We start from the raw sequence: 20,817 nt of genomic DNA, 5'->3' as shown, positions 1-20,817 counted from the left end.
CAATAGGGAGTGCATGAATAGAGAAGGATTACAAACAAAAAAGCATTTCAACACCCCATCAGGGGTAGCAAGCACTATATAAATTCAAACCTTTTTCCCTCTCCTATCCCTCCTCTACCCTTCACAAACAAATAACTGGCTAACATATCCACCACTCAAATTAATTTCATATGTCCCTATACTAATTTCAACACTAATCATTTATGGGTTCCAGAGTAGCTTGCTACTCACCAAAAAAGTGCTTCCACACCCTCCTTCAGGGGTAACAAGGGCTACATAAATGCAAATCTTTTCCCCTCTTCTATCGCCCGCTACCCTTCCCAATCCAAATAACTGGCTATCCTATCCACCACTCTAATTACTTTCATATTTCACTATACTAATTCAACACTAATCCTTTATGGGTTCCAGAGTAGTGTGCTACTTGCCAAAAAAGCACTTTAACTCCCCATCAGGGGTAACAAGCGCTATATAAATGCAAACCTTTTTCCCTCTTCTATCCCTCTGCTATCCTTCTCAATCCATATAACTGACTAACGTATCCACCACTCAAATTACTTTCATAGTTCCCTATACTAATTCAACACTAATCCTTTATGGGTCGGGAGTAGCGTGCTACTCGCCGAAAAAACGCTTTGAAACCTCGCCACGGGTAGTAAGCTCTATAAAATGTATTTACAATACAATACAATACAATGCATGTTTTCATGTGCATCCATCCAAATGGATGGTACATCTGTCTAATGAGCCTCTTTACTGTTTGACAGTATTATTATATGCTAGTTGCACTGTATTCTATTCAGGTGCTAATCATACCTCCTGGCAGATAGAATGCGATTTTATCCCCGAATCTTCTGGGAAGGGCAGGGTTCCCAGGAAGCACTCACACCGAGACAGATGTTCAATAGGAGATCCTACTTTTTACCCTAGTGACCCAAACTAGAAGAAGACAGGCAAAAGACTGGTCTGTGGAACGGAATGCAGATTGTTATACCACTAACCTGAAATCCAGTGCACAGCGTGGTTGATGTACAGGGCTAGTATCTCCTGAGAGTACGCACTATACCACTCTTGCAAAAGATACCATATAGGCGAAAGGGAAAAAAGGGACAAAATAAATAAAATAAATAAAAGGACACAGCAGTGGTGGACACATGGCGGGGTGTTGTCCCCGATGGAAGGGTATCTCGTCTCCTCCCTCTGCCCAGGCAGTAAAGTCATGTGTAACCTGCAGTAAGACAAAAGAGAGAGACGTTGTACAACCTATACATTCTCCTTTTTAGATTGTCTTGATCTATGGGTTATATGTGTACACACACACTTACTTTCCACCATGCCGCAATCATCCATATAGAAAAAAGAAATAAAAATCCAGATGTAAACATTAGGGTATAGCACTCCTACAGGGTATAATGTATCAACAATGATAATGTTAGCTTCTCATAGAAGTAGCCAGCAGTATATGCAATAAAGATGAACACAAATCACAGTACTTAGCTGAACAGAAGGCCTTATGGCAGCAGAGCGTCCTCACGTTCTGTTACTGACACAGAACTTTACCCAGCCGACATGACAAGCACCTCAATTGCGCTCCTGCACGTGCTGAGAGTATGAAAATTGTCACAACAAAATGCTCTTTGCTTCTCCTCGTAATTAGCAAAATAAAGTAAGCAAAATATTACAATTAGCCAGTGCTTTAAATGGGCCGGTACTCACCGGTACTGAGTACTGGCACTTCTAAATTTTTAGGCCCTCAGTACCGGCACTTCTCATTAGCCAAGGGAGAGTACCGGTACCCTAATAAACGGACTGCAGGCTCCAGGTATGTCTCTTCTATTGCACAGGGTAGATGTCGCTCTGTTTCTCTAGAGCATGTAGGCGCGCCAAGCCTCCTGCAGAGGCCCTGCTGGAGATTCCAGCAGCGCTCATGTGAATGGCCTGAGTCTGCAGGGGTCTAAGAGGGCTTGATGTACGTCACGCTGTGATTAACAGTGCAGGGTCTAGACAGACCCTTCCCTGTCGATCACATGCGCAATGACTATTCAGCTGAAAGTAATTTAGCCTCACCCTGCCCCTCTCCATCAGGTGTGTAAATGGGTTAGGAAAGACAGTCAGTAATTCAGTCGTATTTAGGATATTGATGGCACAGACTGTACTAAAGCTATTGACAACCCCTAAAACATCCTCTGACTTCGCCAAACCGGTTTTTTTCTTAGCATTTTTTTATTCAGGACAGGAGCTGCTTCTCTTTCTGAGCCCCTCCAACATTAATCACCGTATTTACAAGATACCAGTGACAGACCTGAGCACTGGCTCTATGGGTGTGACGGTAGCCCCACCCATATGCCAATGAATAGCAGGAAACGCTGCAGTACTCTAGGAATGAGCAACATGACATCTGGCAATGGCTTTGGTCGGGGATAAAGATGAGGTGAACATAGCAGAAAAGAGGTGGGATGAATGTAAAGAAGTGAGGTGATACGTTTGCTACTTATTTTCAGATAAAAATACTACATATTTGTTGAGGTCTGTATTCATGAATAGTCTTAGAAATTGTATATTTTTTAAAGACACATTTCTGTAAAGTCATACATCTGTTGCATTTCTTATCATTCACACGCACACACACACATACAGACACACACACACTGGCACACAGACAGACAAATACAGACACACATATAGACAAACACACACACAGACACACACACCCACACACACGCACCTAGACACACACACACACCTAGACACACACACTGACACACACACACACTGACACACATACACACACACACTGACACACATGCATACAGACAGACACACATACAGACACACATACACACACACGCACACCCAGACACATGCCCACCCAGACAGACGCACACCCAGACAGACGCAGACACACACACACACACACACAAACACACTGCAAAACCAAAATACTGGCCAGATGGCAAACTTAGGGAATGAGTACAGCATGGAGGTGAGAAAAGGAGACAAGTAGGGAAAAAAACAGTGAGGAAATGTAAGACTTGTGGAGAGAGTAAGCGAAAGGTGGGAGGAAGAGGAGCAGAACTAGGGAGATAAGCTTAGAGGCTGGGTAAAGATGAGAGGCGAATGGAGAGGACATGCCTATGTAAAGGCATGGAACCAGAAAGAGCCTTGTCGTAGGGAAAAGGACAGTGGCGTTGTTTTAAATGGGCTGGTACTCACAGGTACTGTGTACCAGCACTTATTATTATTATTTTTATCCCTGTTAGTATCAGCACATCTCTACTGCTGAGGAGAGTACCAATACTCTTGAAAGGTAGGCTCACTGGCTGCTAGTGCTGGTGAGCACTCGGCTGTCATGGTTGGAACCTATTTGATAGCCACTGCGCTTCTATAGTCTTGAGCAGAGCCGCTGTTGAACTATTCAGCGCAGGATCATCTTCATGATGTCCCTGTGTTCGCCATCACACTGTGTTTGACAGTGAAGGGCCCATTTAGGCCCTGTGCTGTTAATCACATACCAACTATTGTGTGCATTTGGGCAAACACAGGTATGAAGGTTGCACATGGACAGAGGCAATTTATAAACTCATGGGAGGGAAGGAGTTTAAAATGGATTTAATCCCACCTGAGACTTATTGTGAGTGTTTGCTTATGTCTGTGTGCTTGCCGACTTGTGTGTGCCTGTGTTTCTGTGAGAGAAAATTGAGGGAAAGAATCAGGACACTCAGGAGATTTTAGAGGGAGTGTGAGTGTGTGCGAGTGTATGCCTGAGAGTAGATAGTATTGTGCCAAACAACAACAAATAGCAGTATGGCATTAAAAAGCAACAAATATTACAAAACGCTGAACTGTTCACATATCATCCTTTTTGGATTTCATTTTGTGTAAGAAGTTAACCTGTTTTATTTACATAAACACATTTTTCATGTGTTTTGATAGTGGCTGCAACTGGTACAGAATTCATTATGTATAATCATATGTTGCTCTTAGCCCCGCCCCTAGCCCCACCCACTTGCCACACCTCTAGCTCATATTAATGAGTACCTGCACTTATTTTTTCCCATTTAAAGCACTGCAATTAGCGCACCTGCGCTAATGGAAAATGTTTGCTGGCGTACCCTCGTAGTGAAGAGAAAGCACTAAAAAATGCTGGAAAACACTTCACTCTCCTGAGTGAAAACAAAAATAATAAAGGCAAGAAACATGGATTGTGCTCCTGCGCGTGAGCAAGGATGAAAAGGATCCCGCACCCCTGAGCGTTAATGAAGCCTCACCCGGGACGCGTTCTTGCGCGGTAGAAGTTCTGGAAAGGATTTTGCTTTCCCGAGCGATAAAAAAGGAACAACGCCTCATTCGAGACGTGCTCCTGCGTGGAAGTAGCGAGGCTGTCACACACATCTGACTCCGGGCTCGAATTGTCAAGCACCGGACAATTCGCGGGTGGGGTTTTAAATGGCCCACACTACTGGTCCTGAATGCAAGCCCCTCCCACATGGGCTTTATGGGTGAATTAGTCCATAGAGCAAAATACCCAAAATAACTTCTTTCTCATTCGATTAACACTCATACCCAGTAATGTGTGTGTATCTAACACTTGCTTTTGCACATGGTCATGACAGTCTGATACTGGGTTTTGTTACTCCTTGCATCACAAGCATTGTAATATCAATAGGTATCATGCCAATGGCAGTGAAAGTTGGAAGGGTGAGATTTTGATCAATACCTTATCGCTATCGATCTAAAACCCCGGTCTGGTCGACTGAACCTTTATTGCCTGTCTTTGAGGAAAGAAAGTGCATCTCTTGCCAAGTTAGTTCTCCCAATAAAGGACTCTGCTCAAAGGATCACAAACAACTTCTAGCTTTCAAAGGTTTATTATAAAGTCAAGATAAGTTGCAAATACAAGCATCTCAAAATGAGATTAACCAGATACACAGGCCCAACTACGTACATGTGTTCTCTGAAAGCCCTCAGACGAACAACGGAAATTACCAATACCAGTTCTAAAAACAATAGTGCTATTAGCATAGACACATATTGAAATCTATCGGTCATTACAGGCGGAGGGAAAATACAGGTTAGGCTTTCCCTACCCTGATCTAGATGGTATCCCTACTTAACCAGGTCTCAACCTAACAAAAAGGTGTCAGCAGTGAATGACTCCCGAGGGAAGTCACTCACTCTAAACTCTTGGTGAAAACCTAAAGTCCTCCAGTCATGGCCCCTCTCTGCCTACCCATCCGCTCTCTAAAGGGTCCTCAGGCTTCTGCTCTAGCTCCCCCCAGGGGTGCTGTCCCTAATACAAAAATACAACAACATTTAGGACGCCCCTCGTGAGACGCCCCTCACGTGGTGTAGCTTCTGGCTTTTTCCATGATGAGGCCTTGTGGTTAGCGTCGACCTTGCTTCTCAGACTCTTCTCCGGCCCGCTGATACCCCTTAAACATTCCGGAACCCTCCTCCATGTCTGGTCCATTTCATGAACAGGCTTCTATTCATTATTAATAATTGAATACCCCCTTTTCTCTTCCAGACAGACATTTGGAGCCAAATCCCAATTCTCATGGTTTTCCAACCGCGTTGCAACATTCCCCGGCCCAGACTAATATGTGTAAATCAACGTTTAAGGCTTTCTAGCTCTACAACAGTTTTATAATATTCAACTTCTTCTTTAATTGTTAGCATGTTAATACTTTTATTCTACTGATTAAGTAAACACATCTATAAATCAAACCCTACTCATTATTACTAAACATTAGTGCAATCCACATTGTGTAATTTATTCTCCTTTCCCCTCCCTCCTAGCTCTGGCCCTGAGGCCTACCACGTTCAACGTTTCCGTATGCCATCTTACATTTTAGCAGCTACACAACATGGATTCAGGAATAATCACGTTTAATAAGCCTTATTACTTCACACATTTCTGTATTAGTTCCACTTTTATTTAAACTTCTATATTAACTACACATCAGAATATAACTGTGGCTACTATCAGCACTCATGGCATTTCTCTTCATGATTTGTGCTTACTACGTGTAAGTGTGATGCATTTCTACATTTTGGTCAGTTGCGCTCTCTCAGTTCCCCCCTTTGATGACCTCTCGGGGTCATCACTAAATATTTAAACTGTGGTGATTGCTAGCATAACTCGTTTCTGTGTTTCCAGAGCCCTCAGACTCCGGTACTGACTATCTTGTATGGCAGCCAATCTCTGCAGCTGTTTTCTCTGAGCCCTCGCTGACCTTCTGGCTCTGTTCCATTTGAATACCCTCACCAAACCCCACAACACGATCCCACAGATCAATATTATGATGATAGGTTTTAGTATTTTCCACACAAAGCTTTTGCCTAAGGCGGTGAGCCAGCTTCCAGCTTCACTCATTCCTTGGCCCACCTTTTCCCAGACATTTTCTCTGCTCAGGTCTTCAATCTCCTTGTGAATATCAGTTATATTTCTAATAACTTTCTCAAGGGGCTTTGAATTGTCTGGAATGTAAGTACAACATTCTTGGACCTTCAAAGCCTTACAGACTCCGCCCTCTTTTGCTAATGGGACATCTAACGCAAGGCGGTTTTGAAGAACCATAGCCCTTATCGATTGCATCTCTCCCTCCACTAGCATTAAGGACTGAGCAGTGCTGGCAGACAACCTGTCTACGACTGTTGCTAGTCGTCTAATTTTAACATCATTAAGAGCTAATCCCAGAAATGGGAACACAGCTCCAAAGACATCTCCAACCATTTCTGCACCCACATCTCTCCTTCCCCTCGATGATGTCTTGCCCTCAATGATCTCTAAGTCTTGGGCATGATATATTTTAGGGAAGATAATTGCCAAGTAACATGAGCCATACCAATTATCAGGTAGCCTCACGTAGGCATTTCTCCCACATACAAAATATACGTTAGGAATCACTTGCATTCCCTTCAGGAAGTCTTTGGTGTAGTACTCCAAATTGAAAGCATGTTCACAGCTAACCTCCCCCACGTATACATTTTCATAATACGTTTTGGCTCTATGAAGACATAACTTTCCCCTCTGCGTTCTATCTAAAGCTATTGGACCACTACTACCCTTTCTCTTGTGTGCCTTTTCTTCTTCGGTCCAATCTGTTTTCCATTGTCCCGATTTCTTCAAAATCTTTTGTCTCCTATTCCGATCATCCACCTGCCCTATAAACTTTTTCTCGACTTCTGACACCTTGCATGTCAGGTTATTTCTGCGGGCATGTGAAGTATCTAAAGTAATCCAAGGAATGAAAAACTTTGCCAACCTATCTTCACTCTTCCAGTAGTCCCATTTATTCATTTGTTTATAATTTGGGACTTCTGGTAACACTGCATCATAATTGGAGAAATAATAGTCAAAACTATCTCTCCCATAAAATATACTAAGCAACAAGCTACATGTAATGCCATATGTCAGCGGGAGGTGATGATATCGAATGCCTTCATCTACAGACGCCGGCAACTGCATGCAGACGTAACAGTCCTTGACCTCCATGGCATCCACGTATTCATACAATAATTTAGCATAAGCATTTGACCTAAAGTCACCTTGGGACTCATCCACGTGTAACCTGCGGGCTTCTGCAGCCAATAACGCTTTCTCGTGTGTGTTTTCCCCTTTCTCACCAGCAATGGTGGGTGTAAGCGCTTCTACAGATGCCACATCAGTTACCTTTTCCTCTTCCTCACGTCCCTTTACATAAGAGACTGTTACCACTAAAGCTATTAGTATTATCACTCCTACTATTAGTGTACCTATTATACATTTCGCTCTGCGGTTCTGGGTACCGGCCTCCATTTCGTCAGACAGTGTGGTTCTCTCTCAACTCAGCACAAAGTTCCTTTCTTTTTCGTTCCTTAACTGTCTCTTTTTCTCCTTCTGTCCTGAGAACCACGCAACTGGAAGCTGACAACCCTTTCCGCCAAAGTTCTTTTTAGTTCATATACAGACAACCCTAGCCCTTCTCCATCATCTCAGGGAGTGTCCCTAAGAATCTCTGCTTCCTAGGCGCTAGGTAATCTTCTTTTCTTCACGCTTATTTACAAAGTCTTTTAAGCATCCACTATCAGGCGCTCGCCTGCAGCTTCAACAGCAAAATTCAATATTTCCAGACGAAGATTGTGCTCTTCTGCGGCTGATATCTTTGTACCAAAATCGGGGAATTGCAATTCTGTGAGAAACATGTCCTTTATCTTGCTGAGGCGGGGAGGTCGGGGAAGCATAAATGTCAGTGACCCTTCTTGTTCAACTCCGGGTACTAACAGTCGTATCTCCACTGTTACGATGGGCTCAGAACTGGACACCACCACCGCTCGGATCCTCCCTGTCACTGGCTTCGAAGCCATCTGTCGCCAGATATGTCCACTCAGGGGTGGAGTATCTTCTGTTAGGCACACGCACTCTTCTTGACCTCCTCAACTCCGGTGCTTCAGCGCCCTGAGCACCTTCTTCGGGGTCTGAGTTTTCTGATATCGGAGGAAGGGTTCTCTCCGGAGTTGACCTTAGGCTAGAGCTCCTTCTTTGCGGCCAATCAGCTTCTCCACGTACCCTTCTACTCCGTCTTCTTCTTGTCCTTTCCCGCTCTCTGTCAGACCTGTCAGCGTCTGACTCGTACTCCCAGCTACTTTCCCCTTCAGTAGCGTCGTCTGTCTCGCTGTTGTACTGACCGTCCTCAGCTTGGTCAGATTCGTTCCCTGCTTCCGCTGGCACCTCTACAGCTTGGCTAGCCCCCTCTATGGCTTCTCGGTCCGCAGCTGGACGTCTATCCGAGAGAGGAGCTGTTTCTTCCAGAGGTGCTGGAACTCTCCGCGTGTGCGACGCGTGGATCCAGTTGGGCAGGCTTCCCACCTTCACTGCCGTATTTGTGGTCAGGATGATCTGGAAAGGCCCACGCCAACGAACATCCAGGCAGCTGTTTCTCACGTGCTTTTTCACCAGGACCCAATCCCCAGGAAGCAAGTCGTGACAAGGGTCCTGGCACGATGGTACCTCGGCAGCCTGCACCTGAAGGGACACAGAATGAATGGCGTCAGACAGCCCCTTACAATAGTCCAGGATCATATCATCTGTGATGCTAATCAGTGCAGCAGTTGGAACAGATGGTAACCTCATTGCTCTTCCCATTAACACCTCATGTGGTGACAGCCCCGTTCTTCTGTCTGGGGTACTGCGGAGGCTCATAAGAACCAATAGCAACGCATCAGGCCAACTCAAGGATGTTGATGAACACACCTTTGCAATTCTGGCCTTGATGGTGCCATTTATTTGCTCCACAATTCCTGAAGCTTCTGGTCGATAACTGCAATGTAGTTTTTGGTCTATATTTAAAGCGGCACAAATCATTTTCACAAGCGAGCTGTTGAAATGCGTTCCCCTATCTGATTCCAAAGAGGCCGGCACCCCGAAGCGCGGTATAAGCTCCCTAAGCAGTAACTTAGCCACTGTGAGGGTGTCGCACCTGCGTGTAGGATATGCCTCAACCCATCTGGAGAAAACGCAGACAACCACTAGGATATAACGGAGGCGGCTGCACCTTGGCATTTCGATAAAATCTATCTGCATTCTATTGAATGGACCTCCTGACCTCCCTATGTGGCTTAGTGCAACTGGTGTCTTTTTCCCTACATTCAACTGCTGGCACGTCACACAACGCTGGCACACTGCTTCGGCTGCTACTCTGAACTTGGGGTTGTACCAGGTCTGTCTAAACACTCTCAGCATAGCATCTCTTCCTAAGTGGACAGGACCATGTATGTGTCGGGCCATTGGGCTCACCATCTCATTGGGCAACACTGCTCTGCCATCTGCTGAGACCCAGAAATGGGCCTCACCCACCACACATCCTGCCTTTAGCCATGTTTCTTTTTCACAGTCAGGGGCATTCTCTTGCATCTCCTTCAGTTCGTCCCAAGTATCAACAGTTTCCAAAATCATAGCTAATTCAGTCCTTACATTTATTCCACCCACTTCCACCTCTGTGAAAGAGTATCCTGTCTCCGCGCAATACCGTGCGACTTCGTCGGCATATCTATTGCCTTGTGACACGAAGTCCATATTTCTGGTATGCGCGGTACACTTCACAACTGCGATACCTGCTGGACATTGCAATGCCTCTAACAACAGGCGCACAAACTCTCCATTGCGAATGGGAGAGCCTGAAGAGGTCATGAAACCTCTTTGAGACCACAACTGCCCGTAATCATGAACTACCCCGTAACCATATTGACTGTCAGTGTATATGGTGACTCGAATTTGATTGCTTGCCAAGCAGGCACGCGTCAGGGCAATAATCTCGGCTACCTGAGCGGAGTGTACTCCTTCCAGGCATCCAGCTTCCACTACTCCCATAATTGTACAAACAGCGTAAGCTGCTCTCAACTGCCCAACTTCGTCTCTTACACATGAGCCATCGACAAAGAAAATTTCATCTGGGTCGGTCAGTGGCTCATCTACGATGTCGGGTCTTGGTTTGGTGCATAGTTCAGTCACATCGAGGCAGTCATGGTCTGTACATTCATCATCATCTTCAATATCGTTTGGAAGTGGCATCAAGGTAGCAGGATTTAAAACAGAGCATCTCCTTAGGGTCACGTTCTCTGCAGCAAGAATGACTTGCTCATAGCGCGTGAGCCTGCTGTTTGTCAGATGCTGTGTTTTGGTCCTGGTCATCAATAGTTCAACAGAGTGGGGCACATGTACCTCTAACGGGTGCCCCATAACAATATTCTCACACCTCTCAATGCTGACACCTGTTGCGGCAACGGATTTGAGACATCCGGGCAACGCTGCGGCTACTGGGTCTAAAGTAGCCGAGAAATAAGCGACTGGTCTACGGGCATTCCCATGGATTTGGACTAACACAGACAGCGCGCATCCCTCTCTCTCGCAGCAGTAGAGCAAGAATGGTTTATCGTAATCCGGCATTCCCAGAGCCGGAGCACGACACAAGTCCTCTCTCAGCTGCAGGAACGCCATCAAACAGTCTTTGTCCCATGGTACCGGATCACTCACTTCCTTGTGCGTCAGTTTTTGCAAGGGCTTTGCTTTCAGTGAAAAGTTTGCAATCCACTGTCGGCAATATCCCACCATTCCGAGGAACATTCTGACTTCTCTCTGTGTTTTAGGCGCATTCATTTTCATGATGGCCTCTATCCTGTCTGGTGACACCTTTCTCTTGCCTTTCTCAATTCTGTGTCCCAAGTACTGTACCTCTGTCAGGCAGTACTGCAATTTCCCCGGGGACACCTTATGCCCATTTTCAGCTAGGTGATTTAACAAAGCAATAGAGTCTACCCTGCAAGCTTCTTCTGTTTCTGACGCCACAAGGAGGTCGTCTATGTACTGGACCAGAACTGACCTCTGGGGCAGCACTAGACTTTCAAGATTTTTCTTTAGGAGCTGGTTGAAGATCGATGGGCTTTCTGTATACCCCTGAGGAATACGACACCATGTTAGGACGCGACCTTCCAGCTTAAATGCGAAAAGAAAATGGCTTTCTTCGTCCAAAGGGATCGAAAAGAAAGCCTGGCAAAGATCAATCACAGTGAACCATTCTGCTTGGAACGGTATCTGAAACAGTATCACTGATGGATTCGGTACCACTGGACAACACGAAACGACTATGTTATTAATCTTTCTGAGGTCCTGCACTATCCGAAATTTCCCATTTGGTTTCTGCAAACCCATAATCGGGGAGTTGCATGGACTACCCACGATTTCCTTCAGTATTCCCTGCTTAATCATGGACTCAATCACGGGTTTTATGCCTGCAATCGTTTCTGGAGTCAATTTATACTGAGGGGTTCTTGGGAACTCAGCATGTGGTTTCACTGCAATTTTCACTGGGTCCACCCCTTTCACCAACCCAATCTCTTCCCCAGTGAAATCCCACACTTCTGGAGCAACTGTCTCCCTCAAATCCCAGGGAAGCTCGTCTACCGTCAGAGTGGGATACAATTCCACACATATTCTGGAATTCGCGACTTTAAAGTCTGCATCATCATCATTTGTCAGTACCTCCACTCCTTGCGGTGTACAGTATATAGTGCAGTTCAATTTGCACAAAAGGTCTCTTCCTAGCAGACATACAGGACTAGAATCGCAAACCACAAACTGGTGCTCCTCACTGTACTTCCCTATTTTCACCTGCACGGGCTCAGTCAAAGGACTGGTCATTCTCTTGTTAGCGACCCCCACCACTTGTATGGTCTCCCCCGACATGGGCAGGCCTGGAACTGCGGCTGATCTGATCGTGGATCGAGTGGCTCCTGTGTCCACTAGAAATGTCGTGGGGAACCCTGCCACTTCGGCCTCAACATAGGGTCCCCTTTGGTCTACCTCCAGAGCTGCCCCGAGGATGCAGTCATCTCTTTCCACTCTCTGTCCAGTTAGTGGGTCCACATAATAGCATTCCTCTCCTCCTACAAACAGGGGCATCTGTCTATATGTCTTACCCATAGTCCCTACTCTGGGTGCTTGCGGGAACTGGGCTCGGGGAGGAGGCCCCCCTTTGAGCACCTTTCCCTGGTATTGCGTTATCCCTCTCGTAGGCGCACTCTGGGTCTCTTCCTCTTCCACCTCTTGGTCTCCTATCTCAACATTATAGGGACACTCGCGTTTCCAATGCCCCACCTCGTTACACTGGTGGCACCTAGTCGTTTTCTTTAAGGTAGCTATATCTATCCTGGGTCTAAAGGTGGAGTTCTCCTCATTGCCCTTGTTCTGGCTGTATTGTTTCCTTCCTCCAGTACCGGTTCCTGGTTGTTGTTGCTGCTGTCCCCCCTTCCCTGCTGCCTGCATCTGTACCACCATCAGTTTCTCTTTTAATTTCTTAGCCTTAGAATCTATCTCATCACAGCAGTACCTGGCATACCTCAGTATTTCGTCCAGGGGTTTATTTTGCCAACAAATCAAGTGTTGCTGAATCATTAAACTAATATCCGGTCTCAGGCCTAGGACAAATTTGGACACAAATTGCCCTATGTCCCTCGGATCCATGACATCCAGACCGCTATACTGTTTAAACGCCTTCAGCAATCTCTCATAGTATTCGTGTACTGTCTCTTTGGGTTCCTGTCTCGTTCGGTCAATTTTTACCCAATCTATGTCTTGCATTGGCACTTTCTCTTTCAGCCACGTCATTACTCTTTCGAATTTTGCCATCACACTTTCGGACGGCCCATTCGTCCTAGCATCTCTCTCTGGCTCTATGACGGGCCACTCAGCGCTAACCTTGCATGCGGTCCACAAATCTCCTGGCACCACTATGTCAAACAGCGTGTTCAAATCTATCCATAGGACCTTTGAGATTTTTACGAATCTCTCAACTTGCTTATACCACTCCACAGGGTTTTCCCGCAGTTTGGGGAAAGAGGTGGTAAAAGCAGCTAAATCCCCCCTACTCCAAGGGACGTGGACATAGGTCCCATTGGCGACTTCCCTCAAAGGGTACGCTTCTACTCCCTGCTGTCCTCCTGGTGTCATCCCAAGTGTACTTCTCCTAACGGTCCCTCTCTTGGACCACCTCTCTTCCCACTTATCTAGGGCCCTCCATGTCCTTATTCCAGTGATCAGTTCCCTTATGTGTGTTTTCAATCCGATGGTCCTCCTCTCATCTAGATCTCGGTCTGTGTAATGTAGCCTGTGGTTGCCCTGTAACGCTTTGGTTCTTGACAAGTCTACCATATATTTGCCTGCTAGTTCGACTAATTTCTCATGGATTGCTCTCACCTTTCGAGTTACGTCCTTTGCCATGAACAGAATTTCATCCTGCTCATACATGTCCATTCTTTCTAAGGGCAGGGTACCGTCTACCATGTCATCCAGATCTGACTTTAAGCTGGAGACATCGAGTCTTTTGGCTTTTATTTCTGCTCGCAATAATTCCTTCGAGGGAGGTTGACAGGTGTCTCTCCCATCCCAACTCCGGGCCCTACGTTTGGGTTCTGGAGAGTTGGGGAGTGCTCTCTCTTGTTCCCATCTCTCCAGATCCCATGCTCGGCCATCCGATCTTGGAAGGTGATGGAACACGGGCCTGTTACCCCCCTTCTCACCTTGCCCATTCTCTCCTCTCTTCTCACAGTAAGTCTCTCTGCTACTCTCCCTTCGGTCTCCATTCTCCCTTGGCCTCGTATCACTCAGTATCTGATACGATCCTTCCTGGTTTCCCGTATTCCCTGGGCTGCGCTCATGTCCGTCGTCACAAGGACTATGGTGTGGTCTCATGCAACCCCCACTCTGTTCTCTCCTGCCGGGCACACAGTGGATGCACTTAAAGCTGTCCCTGTACTCCCGAGCCCTCCTGTTTTCTTCATTATGTATCGGGCGAGACACCCCCCCGTTCTCTGGGCCCCCATTTTCCAGGTCGGATCTATCTCCACTCCGGGCCCAATGGGTGAATCTCCTACTGTCCTTCTCCCTCCCGTCCCACTCCGGACTGCTCTCTTCAGCCCCGCAGTGAGTCCGGGCTCTGCTGTCCTGACTTTCCCTTTCAGCTTCTGCCGCTATGATGTTCTTTTGAGCCTCGACTGCCTCATCCCATTTCTTCATGTACTCGTTGAACTCTTGAAAAGATTTCCGTCCTGGTCCCCTCATATCCTCTGGCCATCTAATGTCCCCCAGATCTCCTGTTGTGTGTACTGGGGTGCTCCAATCTCTTGGTATCGGCAACTGACTTGGGGAGTTGATCGTATCTTTCCTTCTTGCCATCTCTGCTCTTTCTCTGTCCCTTCGTACCCGTTCCTCCCCTCTAGCCCTGTCTGGGTCATATACCGACACTATAGGACCTATGGTAACAGGTACCTGTAGTGCATCAGGTAATGCGTAGGATGTGGCACACGCCGTTTCTGGCGCTCTTTGCACCACAAACCTCCCGACCACCTGTTGCACTTGGCTAGGCTGGGACAGTTCTTTCTTTGCAGCGGGATCCCAATCGGAACTGGGAAGCGGCCCATGCTCTCCTGCATTGCCCCCCCCTTTCTCGCCGTTCTCGGCATCTCCCCCTGCTCTGTTATACGGAGGTGGCCTGTCTGTCAATAATCTGTTTATCAGGCTGTCCTCTGTCTCGCTCTCGTCATCCTCTTCTAGGGGGCTTTTGTTCCCGGGCATCTCTAACACTGGATACAATTTATTTACTTCCATGTTATGCACCCTCCATCTTTTAGCATCCTCATCCCACTTGGCATCCTGTACTGCCCTTACCGAACGTTTCACTCTTTCTTGCCGTCTGTTCATGTTCTTTTCATGCGCTGCCCTAATCCATGCATTAAGGGCTTCAAACTGAGTTGGTCTAGGCAAGGGTCTAGTTGCGGTCAGAATTGCTTTTAATCTGTGCAACACCTCTAATCTGAACGTCCCGTATTTCGGGAACGTAAGTTCCTCATTTCCATCTGTCATCCTACTCCACTCTGAGATCCACAGAATCGTGTGCAGCCCAACATTTGTCCCCATGAAACGCGCTGGCGTACCCTCCGGCGGGGCTTCTTCCCCTTCATACGAACCCCTGCGCTCTCTTTTAAACAGCGCTCTTAACCACTTAAAACACTTCATAATTATGCGCAAAATTTCCAGCTTGAATACTTTGTTTACTTCCTGATGACAATCCACCAATCCTAGCGCGGCTTTGCTAGCTGGCCTATCGCAGCGCGGTCTTTCACCGGCCGGCCAATCCCAGCGCGGCACTTCCTGACGTCACTAGTCTCCGCTTCGCAGCAGCACCCCTCCTTTCTCAGCTCTCCTCGCGGTCATGCATGCGTCCCATTCATACACCGAAAAATGACTACTTCCGACCAAGCGGTCACTTCCCTCGACTGTACGTCCACAGTCTATCTGTAATTGTCAACTTAACTGACGAGATGTCTATCGTCTCTCTGATAGGTTCTTTTCACACACAGTAACTTCCGACCAGCGTCCGTTACTCACGCACTCACTCTTACGTTCCCCCTATCTGGTCCTTCGGGTGATCATTGGTACCTCATGACCCCCTTCATACTAGTTAACAATTACTCTGGGTGTCCGATACACCCGAACCACTTAAGCTCTCTCTGAACTTAAGATTTCCACCGGTTGCGCGCGCTCACAACCTGTTCCACAGTCTCTCTACAGTCATTCAACTCCGCCAGACATTACAACATAGATACAATACAAAACACCGCAATCTTAACACGCATGACCCTTTATACTCACTCTCGACCGATACTGCTGCTTTTCTGTCTCACGTCATCCGGTCCTTTTTCCGCGGGCGGTTCTTCCGATCATCGATCTCTAGGGGCCTGGGGGTAATCTAACCTGGCCTAGATCACCTTCCTCAAGAAGGCAACCATCCTCTGCTACCAACTGGAAGGGTGAGATTTTGATCAATACCTTATCGCTATCGATCTAAAACCCCGGTCTGGTCGACTGAACCTTTATTGCCTGTCTTTGAGGAAAGAAAGTGCATCTCTTGCCAAGTTAGTTCTCCCAATAAAGGACTCTGCTCAAAGGATCACAAACAACTTCTAGCTTTCAAAGGTTTATTATAAAGTCAAGATAAGTTGCAAATACAAGCATCTCAAAATGAGATTAACCAGATACACAGGCCCAACTACGTACATGTGTTCTCTGAAAGCCCTCAGACGAACAACGGAAATTACCAATACCAGTTCTAAAAACAATAGTGCTATTAGCATAGACACATATTGAAATCTATCGGTCATTACAGGCGGAGGGAAAATACAGGTTAGGCTTTCCCTACCCTGATCTAGATGGTATCCCTACTTAACCAGGTCTCAACCTAACAAAAAGGTGTCAGCAGTGAATGACTCCCGAGGGAAGTCACTCACTCTAAACTCTTGGTGAAAACCTAAAGTCCTCCAGTCATGGCCCCTCTCTGCCTACCCATCCGCTCTCTAAAGGGTCCTCAGGCTTCTGCTCTAGCTCCCCCCAGGGGTGCTGTCCCTAATACAAAAATACAACAACATTTAGGACGCCCCTCGTGAGACGCCCCTCACGTGGTGTAGCTTCTGGCTTTTTCCATGATGAGGCCTTGTGGTTAGCGTCGACCTTGCTTCTCAGACTCTTCTCCGGCCCGCTGATACCCCTTAAACATTCCGGAACCCTCCTCCATGTCTGGTCCATTTCATGAACAGGCTTCTATTCATTATTAATAATTGAATACCCCCTTTTCTCTTCCAGACAGACATTTGGAGCCAAATCCCAATTCTCATGGTTTTCCAACCGCGTTGCAACATTCCCCGGCCCAGACTAATATGTGTAAATCAACGTTTAAGGCTTTCCAGCTCTACAACAGTTTTATAATATTCAACTTCTTCTTTAATTGTTAGCATGTTAATACTTTTATTCTACTGATTAAGTAAACACATCTATAAATCAAACCCTACTCATTATTACTAAACATTAGTGCAATCCACATTGTGTAATTTATTCTCCTTTCCCCTCCCTCCTAGCTCTGGCCCTGAGGCCTACCACGTTCAACGTTTCCGTATGCCATCTTACATTTTAGCAGCTACACAACATGGATTCAGGAATAATCACGTTTAATAAGCCTTATTACTTCACACATTTCTGTATTAGTTCCACTTTTATTTAAACTTCTATATTAACTACACATCAGAATATAACTGTGGCTACTATCAGCACTCATGGCATTTCTCTTCATGATTTGTGCTTACTACGTGTAAGTGTGATGCATTTCTACATTTTGGTCAGTTGCGCTCTCTCAAAGTTTATAGACAAAAATCAACAGGGATGGAACACTCTGCCAAAAGGAGACTACCTGTCAGTAGGTGCAAAAGGTCCAGGGGTTTATGAAGGGGCTGGGCAGCATTATGCCAACTTACCTCCTGACAGGAATGAAGCTCCCACGGCGGGCAGTCTCGACATCTGGAAGAACCTAGAAACAGAAAAAGGACAAGTGTTAGATGGAACAAGAGCTGCCGACTGGTGCTGACTCTCCCGCCACAACTCAAGAGGGTTGTGGCTGCCCGGGTGAGAAAAAGGGGACACGGGGTCATGGAAAAGATGCTGTATTTCAGTTGATCTTTATACTTTCTGTTTTGTTATTCTCCCTCTGCTAAGAAAGGGGAGGGAGGTTTTTTTTTTGGGCACACACACAGGTGATGCTAAACGGAACCAATTAATGGAAATCATGATCTGTTGAGAGACATAGGAAAAGAAAACCAAGAGAGGGAATTCTTGTAAGAGGAACTGGGCGAAGGACATAGGCGTGCATTGGTGACGGGATCGAGTGACGTTGCACTAGATAACCTAAGGAATTTGAGAGAAACTCAGAGGTTGACAGATAGGGAATATAACCCTACTTATAGAAATAATTGGCGGATTTTTGTTTATTCATAAAACACTTACCTTCTGTTTCCCGGGGGGTATAGGAAAGTAGAAAGGAGAACATTGAAGCGGTTGCTGCAAATAAAAGACCATATTCAGAGCTTACTACATGGTTTGGCCATACCTGATGAAAGGAATAGATTTTGTTGTGTTTCTCAGTCTACCATTCTTTGGAGAGCAGGAACTGTTGCAAATTCCTCGGCAGCTAATTAAAAGCGATCATACAAAAACTAGAAAAGTTTACTAAGCCTTATTTCCGACCGTCACTCCACATGGTGAAGAAGGGGTGTAGCTGTGATTAGGGTATCAGGTTTATTGGCACTATGGCCCATTGTACCCCACCTATGATTGTCATTTACCATCCATGGGCAGGATAACCATTTCCTGGCTTACATTAGGAACTCTGGCAACCTTACTATGTCACTGCTGCCAGGTACCACCTGCATGTATTCAATGAGCAGTAGTTACCTCGAGATTGTATGCTTTTGCTCTTCATGTTCTCTGCTTCATGATCACTCCCACATTGCACAGTTCTACATCATTTGAGTTTTACATTCTTGGCATATATTTTAATGCCCAACAACTTCATAAACGTTATACAGTGAGATAATAAGTAGTGTTTTTCTTTCTGATCCCAACATTTTAAATTTTTTTAATATTTTTTATTTATTTTTTAAAAGGTAGAACCAATCTCCTGAACTTGAAGAAATTATACATTTACACTTTGAATGTACACAATACAATGGTTGATGGAGCAGAAGGTAGGAGGGTGTAAATATAGTAACAAATCTTAGGTTGGGGTAATACAATTCTGATCCCATTCTTAAAGGCTCTTTCCTTGTAGTCTTAGAAATATCATGTCAGGGTCCCTTTAAACAACTACTTGAAGGCAAAGTGGTATGGCATAAGGTAGATCATACATTGAGCCATGAACACCGTTCAGGATAACGGCCGAAGTCTAATATTTGGAAGGTATGTAGGTCCCTTTGGTCAAGGAGCCGTTCCCTCATATGAGCAAGGTAAGCTGGGCCTTAGAAGGAGACTTCAAGCATCTACAAGGAGAGACAATGTGCTTGGATAGAATAGGCACTGAGATAGGACTGTAGCTAGTTAGTCACTGTTTAAGCAATACGTAACAATTAATAAGGTACATGAAAAAGGGAAGAGAGTGGAGGATGGAAGAGTGGATAGAAAGGTCTGAGTGTTAAAAGTAAGCTCTGTGCTTATTTTGTGCAGATTGTGTTGTGATTTTTAGGAAATGTCTCTTCTATGGGACTTGGTGATCGACAAGTACAACGGACACATTGACTCAACCTGGAAGGAAAATCCAAGAAGATGGAGGAACTGATCCCAACTTTGCGAATAATAAATTTTTTAGATGGCGTAGAAGGCTCAGAAGGAACCTTTAAAGAAGGTCTGTGGTGAGATTTGTCCTTATGTTTCCTGGAATGACCAAGTGTCTCATGATGTGATTTTTTAAGGGCCTTTTTAAGGTGTTCCGAAGGCTCCTTTTCTGATTATCTCTCTCCTTTTTGCGGCTTGGCAGATATAAGGGAATCATCACTCTTCGACACAGGATTGTCTTTAGATTTAAGCCTCTGCAACGATAAGAGAAGTCTTTTCTCTCTGTCCTTGGGGGTATTCTGTGAGAAAGTGCGACATATTTTACAGTCTTCAATAAATGCACTTTTTTATGAGGGTTATCAATGTAAAGTCTCTTTTTGCCACATGTGTTACATGACCTGAATAATCCCTTTTTTGTATGGTCTGACATGTTCAGAAAGTCCCAAGGGATATAGGAAGTTATATATATATCTGACCTAATACAAGTTTTTTTAAACCAAAAGTAATAACTGAGCAGAGCTCAGAGAGACTACCTGTGATAGAAAATCCGAGGAACTAGCATCTGTAGGAAAGGTTCTAGACGGTGATTTCCTCTGATTGGTTGGTGCCTACATTTGGTCCTTTTTTTTAAAAAAGGACATAGATAAGCTATGAAATTCATGGCCTATTGCCATTGTAGCCTATTCTACTAGTATAATTGCTTTGATACAATACCTTGGGACTCCCTCTTCGACGACGAGAAATGATTGAACATGTGAATCTATGTAAGATCCAATATTGGAGAATTTGTTATTGTATTTTTCAGGTGGGTTGAACCTATACATATGAGTTTTGTCAGATTGCTCTCTTTTCCGCAAACAAATAAATATATCATACCATGAACTTTCAAATTTCAGTCTTTGATGTACACATAGGAATAGCATGAGGCTTTCCCAGACAACCAACATCACTTTGAGGTCATATTGTTTTAACACTGTGTGCTATACGAAATTTCCTCCTATCAGTTTTTTTCCAATTTAACTTGCTCATAACCCAAAGACTCAAAAACATATGCACAACCTAAAAGAACCACCTTGTGTTTTAAAAGCAAATGAAGCACCTGATGGATAACAAGTGCTATTTGAAAAATG

General features: G+C 45.4%; 1 protein-coding gene across 1 annotated transcript in view; it reads left to right on the top strand.

The window, feature by feature from the left end:
• The window catches only part of LOC147679544 (sodium-dependent serotonin transporter-like), an 842,014-nt gene that overhangs the window by 657,360 nt on the left and 163,837 nt on the right, over positions 1-20,817 (top strand). The window lies entirely within an intron of this gene.

Source organism: Lissotriton vulgaris, chromosome 11 (genome assembly GCF_964263255.1).
Source record: "Lissotriton vulgaris chromosome 11, aLisVul1.2, whole genome shotgun sequence".
In the NCBI taxonomy this organism is placed as follows: Eukaryota; Metazoa; Chordata; class Amphibia; order Caudata; family Salamandridae; genus Lissotriton; species Lissotriton vulgaris.
This window is presented reverse-complemented; position numbering and strand designations above follow the sequence as displayed.